General features: G+C 42.8%; 1 protein-coding gene across 1 annotated transcript in view; it reads right to left on the bottom strand.

Annotated features, from left to right (window-relative positions):
• Window positions 1–9,797, bottom strand: part of LOC121065497 (cytochrome c oxidase assembly factor 1 homolog) — a 52,980-nt gene extending 43,183 nt beyond the window's left edge. Inside the window, exon 1 of the mRNA XM_040548353.1 lies at window positions 9,689–9,797. The gene's annotated coding sequence lies outside the window, so the exon portion shown is untranslated. The remainder of the gene's footprint in view (window positions 1–9,688) is intronic.
• Between the last annotated feature and the right edge of the window lie 253 nt (window positions 9,798–10,050).

Here is a 10,050-nt window from a genome sequence, read left to right as displayed (position 1 = left end):
AAAAAAGATGGGCGGCCGAAACTGCTAATTCGAGCTGATTTTACAGAACACTGATACTTCAACACCCACCCACTGTGTATGCTTTGATTGTATGACTTCTGAAAACTAGAACGTGTTTTATCAAGAATTACTTTATCAGTGGGGTATTCATACTGAACAATACAGTCAAACAAAGATGGTGGAGTGCAGTTATTCTTCCCACCCTTTCGAAGTTCACAGCAAACCATGTCAGTTAATGATGTTCTCAGCTGCTGAGAATGCTTTAATCAATCAGACTTTTTTCTTTCTTTTTTTTTTCTGCTCTCTCTGTTCCCTATGGACAGGGAAACTTCGTGGCACTGCTTTGTTGTATGATGTGTACAGTTATAACCTACGCTAAAAGTATGCCATTAATGAATGAACACTGAGTGTGTGTGTCAAGCAGATGAGAATGTTCTTTTGATCTTCTGTGCTCCAGCACTGTGGCAGACGGATGTCTAAACTGCTTTATTAATGTGCTGAAGTCTTCTATCATTTCTCAGACAATACCAAAGGAATAATCAGAATTTCATCACATTTTATTTTCTGATCTTCCACCTCAAATCTGGCTTGATGTTATGTAGTTGAAAAAGAACTGTTTTTCCCCCTATTTATACATTTTCTAGAGCGTTGGGAAGAAGATATCATGGACTTGACGCTCTCTGTAGCAGCCATCATAAGCTTCTCAAAATTCTGTTTAATTTCAAAACAGTTTTCACAAGATATGCAATTTCCTGTAAGACCATGACATAGAATATTCCTGATAACCCTTCCAAAAATGATTCTTAAGCTGTGGTGCCATGAAAACTGTGAATCCACCCACTAATTTGAATGACACTTCCCCGACTTGAATGACAAATCTTTAAGTGACAAGGGCAAGAGAAAAAGAGGCACAGTATCGACTCTGTTCTGTAGAAGAATGAAATCAAAATACTGCTTCATAGGCAGTTAAGCTGATCTAACATGTCACTGCTGCAGAAGTGCAAGGACAAGTCTCTCTCAGTCTTTTTCCCAGCCTCCTGGATGCACTTGAAGAAGCTTTGATACTCCTCTGGTCCTTTAACTCACGCTTGTCATTTAGCTTGCTGATTTACCTCACTATTCCAGAGAAAACTATCCACCTTTCTGCTATTTTTCTTCCAGGCTAATATGTCAAAGGGGCTAACGGAGAGACCCAGCACACACCAGAACCTACACAATGTGAGCAACAGGATGACCAAGACCATGGGGACTGAGGACTGCCACCTCTCTCTTTTGGCAGCAGCAAACTGTGAAATTGTCTCAGGGTGTCTCATGGAAGTACTACATTACTGCAAGTACTTGTCATTAGAGGGAAAAGGGAAATCAAAGGAAGAAGTGGAAGGAGTCCTGATCAATGTTGCTCTGGAGGAGTGTGGATAAAAGGAGGCAAGCGTTAGGGGTAGGAATCCCCTGTGCCTACAGAAGATTTCATGGGCAGCAAAAAGCAAGTGCATATGCAGCAGCTGCAGCACACCCAGGAACGAGTGGATGTATAATCTATATGCAAATAACTGCATAGTTCCCTTCTGAAAGTATGGGGCAGACTGCACAGTCCTAGTAGCTACACAACATGTTTACAGCAAGTCTGCTGTTTCTGAAGATTTTCGTACTTACTATGCACGGCAAGAGAGCACAGCACACAGACAGCTGTTCTCACTAGGCTGCTTCATGTTCTGTGACTGCAGAGCATGCTCACAGTCCTTATGTCCATGGTTTCTAGGCATGCAGCAACTCGTTCAGAAATGTCTGCTCCCTACACCTACCAGACATCCAGAAAGCCCAGAATTTTTAATGAAGTCCTCAAAATCTACCTAAATTTGATTTCCAGGCAGAAAGAGTAAATGTGTATGGGAAAAAGAAGCCTGCAACATCCAGAAAGTTCTTCTCTACCTGTAGAAAAACAAACATGGGGCAACAGAAGTTTAGGAACATCTGTCATTAAGAACTGAAGGCAGGGCTGGAGCTCAAGTCTTAAATTCTTCACCTGTCTTCTCTAGTGCCTTGATTTACTGTAACTCCATCTTACTACAAAGTTGAAGTGACATGCTTTCACATAATGGAAATGTGAGAGGCGTCTTGCAGTTCAGCTTCACAAATACTCCTGTTGCTGGGGCCATTACAAAACCTGCATTGGGAACTTATTTCAAGTCTAGACACCTGTGAAGAAAATAACTGTAAACGAATAAGAGGTTATGCACTAATGTGAGAATCCACCCTTCTCTCTCCTTTATATGGCGTTGGCTTATAAAATTAGTTACTTACGTACCTCACAGAGATGCAATACTTAATTAATATTTACTAAGTGCTTTGAAATTCTCATTGAAGACATCATACCAGTGTGTATTATGACTAACAGTGTGAAAGTGATGCCAATGGTGTTGCTCAAGCAGAATGCTGGAGGGATATCTGCTGAGTTTCTCATTTAAAAAGGGGCATGGATATGAAGAAGGTTTAGGAAAGTGTTTTAAGACTCAGTTTATCACTGAGGAACAGGAAGAACTGAGGAGAAAGAGTGCTGAAACAGTTTTCAGAGTGTGCATTATTAATTCCTGCACAGTAAAAAAGTAAGTACCTAGCAAAAATCCTGACACCAGTCAAATACATGGAAAATGTTTTCACCAATTTCAGTGAGGTGAAGATTGTATTTTAGGATTGGCTTCTCTCATAATTTCTAAGGCATGTATCCAGCATCCCATACACTGGTTTGCAACTTTGTGTGGCTGTTTGTTTACAGCTTAGGTTCAAGAAACAGCCTCATCAAGCTAGGGCATGCTTACGATGTAAAAGTTAACTCCAAATCATCTTTCTACTAAATCCCACATTTAGAGTAAATCTTTCCATTCTGTTAATGAATTTGGACCTGAGCTACCTATTTAAGTTGGTGGCATAACTCCAATTAAATGGAAGCAGGGTGGAGATTACCATATATTTTGTAATGAAGGGGGGAAGAAAACACCCTATGTGTAACAGTGGCTGTAACCCATATACGACCATAGGCTTCAGTTCATTTACTCCAAAGCCTGTGGAATTTCTAATTAATTCCTGACAGTGGGGAAAATGAGGCAATGTAAATTCAAACAACTTTTTTTTTTTTTTTAAGCAAAATATGGAACATTTGTATTTCAGAATTACTCCTTCATGCCTAGCAGGACAGACATACACCCCACCACTTCAGGGTAAGGGAAGGAGAGTTAAAGAGCACGATTTCCACCTGGAAGCCTTACACCTGGGAAGCTTGAAGGAGAAATGCTATAAATAGTAGGAGGTAAGAGGCAGTAGGAATTAAAAGAACATCTTCCTGCATTGAGAGGAGTTATTTTACAACCAGAGTCTACATAGCCCTTAGGTATGAGACTGATTGTGCTATGAAACAAAGTTTTTATTTTTGTTGTTTTCATTTTTAAAGGAATGAGGCTTGTTATTTATTCTATATGGGGCTATTAGTAAGCTGTTACTTACGTGTTTTTTTTATACAAATGGTGTGTTATGGCTTCTGCTGAGTATCTCTCAATGTATTCCTATACTGCCCAGGGAATCCTAGAAGTACTGCTTATTGTAAATAATCTCTTAATGTAGGCTTTACCAGTTATGCCACATGTAGAAATGTTGTACGACAGCAAGCTAGCACTTCTAAAGCAGCATTGTGACTATGCTTTTGTCTAGACCAAATGTAATGATAAAAAAATCCCTAATATTATGCACTATGTGCTTGTGCTAATATGCTGCATCTTTATAGCTGTACTACAGGCTCTGAAGCATGTAGGTTTTTAATTTTCTCCCTGTGTACTTGTATAGCTGTATCCACTAATGTACATCTTCTGTAAAACCCAAGGAAATGTTCCAAAATTAAACTTAGATAACTGCAGCTCTAATAACTTGTGTGCAGTTCTCTGCTTTCTATTTAACAGAAGGTTTTCACAAGCTTCTTACAGCAGCTCATGTTGTAGTTATATGTGCTGACAGTTGCTTTCCAGTCCTAGTGGAATAAGCAACATCATTCTTCCATCTAAACTCAATAGTCAAACTGGTTTGGCATATGACCTAAACCATGTTGCAGCCCTCTGAATTCCAAGGTGGAATGATGGTAAAGGGCCAAGGCAGAAATCCAGCCTACAGCTTTTATTCACTACAAGTTAAATGGCTGGTATTTGGAGTCAAGTGAAAACAGTGCCATGGCACTTCTTTAGACAGATAAGCTGTCTTTTTCCTCTGAATGCTCATTAATAACATACTTGCTGGGCAACCAGTCCCATCAAACGTGATGAATGTTTCTCTGCTGTCTACCTTTTACTAGGGCTGGGGATAATGGTGGGAAGGCAGCATGGAGGAAAAATGATTGTCTCTTGCTTGGCAAGACTGCTTTCAGGGAAAGCCCCTCCAAAGACCCTTACCTGTGTTTTGCAGGGAGCTCATTCAGAAGAGAAGCCAAAAGAATGATATAAGAGATCAATATGTTGTATGTGAGTCAAAGATTTAGTGATACCATCCACACTGAGCTAACAATACACAGAGGATTTTTAAGACAGTACCTTTTCCTCCCTTAAGACTTAACAAAAAGATATTTCATGGCTTGTTCTCCTCACTGAGTCCATCTACATTATCCCTGACTCTTTACCTGGTTAGCCCTGGCTTTCTTGTACTGGTTCATACTCTCCCCCCTCCCTAGTAGGTTGAAGAGCAGCCCAGTAGTGATCTCTGTCAAAACCAACCAAACAAAAAAAACAACTAGTATCTATATGGAGAGGAGCTACATTACCTCTAAGCACATCTAATTGAGCCTCATTGCTCTCCCTACCACGCTTTTCATATATGCTTTCCAAAAGAGTCGATCCTTGCAGCTCTCTAATCTAAGTTACAACATTTCCATGCCTGCTTTTAACGTTAATGTTGCTTTCACAATTCTCCTATGCCACGAACAGGACACAAATCCTTGTTTTCTTTTCAGTTTTTCTCTGACAAGACTTGCATTCCTTCCACCTATAACCTGCCACAGGGAATCTTGTTAAACAGTCTATTCACCCTGTGTTTACAAATGTCTCTTCATTCCTGAGAACTTTCTCTTCTCCCAGCTCATAAATACCCTACATACATTTCCCACCCTCAGGTAAATAATTTTTTATGTTACTTTTAACCAAATGTTGTTTAGATGAGCCTGTCTCTTCAAGCAGTCTAACTCTTGGTGTACCAACCCTTGTTTACACCTTCAATTTGTGGCATTCACCAACACCATGCAAACAGTTGCAGAGGGCTAAGACTGGGAAGCACTGGCCTAAGATTACAGAATCATGAAGGTTGGAAAAGGCCTCCAAGATCATCTGTCCAACTATCCCCCTACCACCAATATTGCCCACTAAACCATGTCCCTAAGCACCACATCCAACCTCTCCTTGAACACCCCCAGGGATGGTGACTCTACCACCTCCCTGGGCAACCTGTTCCAGTGCCTGACTGCTCTTTCTGAGAAGAAATGTCTCCTCATTTCCAACCTGAACCTCCCCTGGCACAACTTGAGGCTAGTCCGTTTTGTCCTAAAGATGTTTGGAAATGTCAGTGTTCTCGTGGATCAAACATCCCAATGGGTATTCCCCTATGGGCCCTCCTTCAGGGAGGGTTCAAACAGATCAGTTCCTAATTAGCTTAACACTAGACTGATCTCTTATAATTACTGCTGGCTGTATCTACCTCAGGAAATAGTACAGGTTTGTAAATCAGAATATCTGATGCTGAGGGCTCTATATAGGTCACTGTATCCCACTGTATAGGTCATGTGTGGTCAGTTTGGACTAGCTCTTGCCTGCTCTTGTGAGCTCTCCCACCCATGAGTGGGTGGGTATGGGGGCACACATGTTGCTGAGGTGCAGCTTCTGGTGGTCTATCTGAAGACTTCAAGGTCAAGCCAAAGTGCTGGACGCAGCTATTGCTTCAAGAGCATGCTCCTGGTTCTAGCTCATTTAGCATCATCAAAATGAGCATCTACACTAGGTCTAAAATATAGATCAACACCTGCCAGACAGACTAGGAGACTGCTGCTGGCATTAATGACGTTAATCTGCATCTGGAGCATGGCACGCAGGGATGTGGAAGATTTCTATCTCTGTTAGTTAATAATGGGAGAAGCTTACAATGCTGTTCTTCAAAGCAGATACAGCTAGATATGTGAAAAATGAAAACATTCACTATTCGTGTGTCTCTAGTTTGATCTGTGAGGGGCCCTATAACAAGATGGCAGAAAACATTTTTAGCTAAAGCATAATTAGCGTTACTATGTATACTGCAGTGATTAAGCACAAGAACAATTTTTTTGGGGGGGGGATGAGTGAAAATAGTGGGGAAGGGGGGAAAAACCCACCACATTATCTGCTATACACGGAGCATATGCAAAGTATTCTGAGACATTTCCAGAAACAAGGACTATGTAGTTTTAGCTTTAGGTATGCTGTACAATGATTTAATGAAAATATGTAAATACAAAGACAAGCAAATTACCCTCCCCTCCCTGGAGGTGACAAGGGTTTAAATATAACCGTTGTTACTGCTGTACAGTTTTTAAAGAAAAACATCTCTATCCTCCCCAATACATAACAGTAATCTATTGTCTAACTGTAGATGCTCTGATATCAGAAAGCATTCCTGGAATACGCTTAAAAGCAAGTAGTTGATGTCTTTTTCAAGTATTTCATAACAGGGAAAATACTAAGATGTAACACTGAACTGACAACCGTTTGTAAAATTTCAAGTTCTCTTGTGTATCAGGTAGTTTTCCAGAAGTATACTGTCAAACCATTTATAATCCTTATGATATGCTGAGCAGACAAAGACCATATCATCAAGAGGTTACCTCCCACATTAGCTTTATGGTCCTGTAACTGCTGCTTACTTACAGAAACTGAGAAACAATACAGGCTTTTTTTCTGCAACCTCCCCAGCTATGCAAAATCACAGCTCTAAATTCTAGACTGAGTCACAAACAGCTCTACAGGCAAATGGAAGAACCCATCTAAGTTCCTTTTTTCCTCTCTTTGCTCTTCCCCCAGCTTGAATATGTAGGCATATTGTGTTCATGCACATCAGTTGTTGACTTTAGCTTCTGTGGCACTTCTGCAGCTGAGAGTTGGACAAGTGGCGAGGTGTCTCAGTGCAAAAGTAGGCGTCCTTCAGATCAGTATCTCAAGATCAGTTACAATTCTCAGAACAACCACAAGTAGGGCTGCCACCAAATAATTCTCAGAGCTGCTCTAAAGGCTGTCCTGCAGACTTCCTAGGTAAGGTAGTCTGAGAAAATAAGAGAACCTGTTGTGAAATAATGCTTGAGTGGAGCTCTGGTGTTCACCAGATCAGACATATTCACCTGTGCCTGCTAGACTGTGCCAGGTATAAACAAAAGGCCAAGTGCGGGAACAGCCATGTTGTTGGGGAGGGCATGTGTGTGCCTCTCCCTTTGTGTAAGCAGCAACAGTAAAAGCTACCTTAACTGTACCTTAACTTTAACAGCATCAACTCTTCTTCTTGATCTTATGCTGTGGTCAGATCTGCAAAGTTAAGCATGTATCTTGCTTTTTTGCTCCTCTGGCATTATGTCAAAACCCAGAAGTTTTGTATTAGTAGTTTCTCAGCCACTTTTCTATATCAACAGACATGCAATGCCTCTGACTTCTAGGGAATAACCAGCTTTGAAGTAAAATACATGCAGCAATAATCCATGCACACTTCATTAACTTCAGAACTGCTAAAGCAAAGTACTACTTAGAAAAAGCTGCAACATAGTAATGAAGGGTTTGGGTTTTATTTTTCTTAAAAGCTCCTTATCTCTATTCTCCATGTTTTTTCATTCAATTTACAGAAGTCCAAATTAAAGCTCATGTAACAAAAAGCCACTAAGTTTTGACTAACCTCTTCACTTCCTGCCCTACTCCCTCAATGCAATTCCTTTCTTCCTTAGGGGAATAAATGCAACAACTTGAACTGCTGCATTGTTTGTTTAAGATAACAACAATTTGAGTTGCTGAAATATCTTAAACCAGCCAAATTCTGCTGAACACACAAAGTAAATGCAAAGAAAAATTAAGATAGTGAAAGCCAGTAATTCTTTTCAAGTCTTAACTGAGACAAAGTGATCTCTAAGCACTACACTGCCAAAAGGACAGTATTTTATCTCTCGTCAACATGCATGCATCTTTTTCTACCACACCCCAGTCACATTTAAGAACCTTTAACATGGGCTACTGCAGGCAATGAAACTAGTTTACTGCTCAAATTTCAGCTGAAGCGTGTCAAAACAGGCTGTGTATATTAATGCTGTATCGAAGTGCAGCTGTAACCCTTCGCTGAAAGGGGTGCTCTTGCCCCGTGGGGGGGCAGCTGGAGGGGTATGTTGTGCCCAGAAAGCTGTGATACACTGGAAAACCAACTCTTAAAAAGCCAGCGGATGCCCAAACCCGATACAAGATGTACAGCACGATGCGCAGCAGGGGCAGTGGAATAGGGCCATCTTGCTGTCACAGCCTGCTATTGCTCCAGCATGTGAAAGTGGCCTAAGGGGGCAGGCTCACTCCCGTGTCAATGCTTCGGTTTATCAAAAAACGGCACTAAAAGAAGCAATCCGGCCAACTTTTGCACCCTATGCTACGTGCTCTCGTGCTTCACGAGTTCACGTGAAACAGCAGGAAGTAAATAACTTAAAACCAACCGCACTGGGAGGCAGGAGGAGTTAGCTTCAATAAGAAGGGACTGGGGGTGAGACACAGACAGACCTTGTCTCATTTAGGGATGATCAATCTTAACTGGAGGGCTTTGATTTTTAAGGAAAGACAGCAATTCCTTTTCATCATGGTGTTATAAAAACATTAAAATATGCTTAGGAAAACTCAATCAAGTTGTACTAGAATCGAAAGGCAAATTTGACTATAGTTTTCCTTGTGGGTGGATGACACAGTAACTGATCTGCTTTGTCTGCTTTAATTCTTCAAATTTCTTCTAGCTGTGCTTCTGCCATTATCTTTCCCGCAGCACACGGTATTGTGGGTCCGTGCCTGTTTTAACATCGCAGGGACTGAGTGCTGGTCCCATGGGGCAGCAGTGGGGCACCCCCTGCCTCCTCCACCCCAAACCCACCTGCATTGGAGCTGGCAGTGCACACTGGTGTCCCTGGGCAGCACTGCCCCCTGGAAAAAGTTATTTAAGTGGGTGAAGCTACTGTTAGGGGAGACCTGTCCCTGAGTCTTCTTCACAGCAACCTGAGTTGTTTTTCATTGGTTTTGGTTGTAGCTCCCTAGATGAATTTCCCTCGCATCTAAAACCAGGCAATACGTACTTAAAATATAATTACCATTAACACTGTCCTGCTAATTGCACTGAGATTATGTATATTACTGCAGTCGTTCATCCCCTTTCGTGTCCTAGACTCCTTGCTCACCAGGCATGCAGCCACCTCCTGCACTGCTTCCCCCCCGGGGTGCCAGCCCGTTGCTTCCCCCACTCGGGGTACCACCCCGATCTCACCCCGCCACCTTTACAAATGCCTGCGTGCTTTATTCGCAATTCCCCACACAGAGCCTGGGCTCCCCCTCCGCGGACAGCCCCCCGCACTCCCTCCCTGTCGCCATTTTGTATCCCCCTCCCCCGGCCGCCATCACAGCGGCACATCACTCACGGCAGCGGCGGGCGGGCGGGTTCACGCCTGGGCCGTGGGGGCCGCCATTGCCGCGGCCTGCGACGCTGCCAGGGGGCGCTGCGGGCGGCTGAGGAGAGGGGGAGACGAAGCTGTGGCCGCCGCTGTGTTTAAACAAGGGGGTGGTTTGGGGGGGGGTTCTTCTCCCCTCTCCTTTGGGGCAGGATGGGGGTTTCCTCGGTCTATGCCCTTTTCGGCGGGAGTGGCGGGTGTCCCGCTACCCTGACCTTGGCTGTGGGGGTGAACTGGGGGTGAGGGGGTTGTTGTGGTTGGAGGGGAGCCTTGCTTACATTCTGTATCAGATGACAGGCAGAAAAGAGGATTTAGTTGTCTGTGGGCATGTG

This window comes from Cygnus olor, chromosome 2 (genome assembly GCF_009769625.2).
Source record: "Cygnus olor isolate bCygOlo1 chromosome 2, bCygOlo1.pri.v2, whole genome shotgun sequence".
NCBI classification, from domain to species: Eukaryota; Metazoa; Chordata; class Aves; order Anseriformes; family Anatidae; genus Cygnus; species Cygnus olor.
Note: the sequence above shows the minus strand (reverse complement) of the source record. Positions and strands in the feature narration are given on the sequence as shown.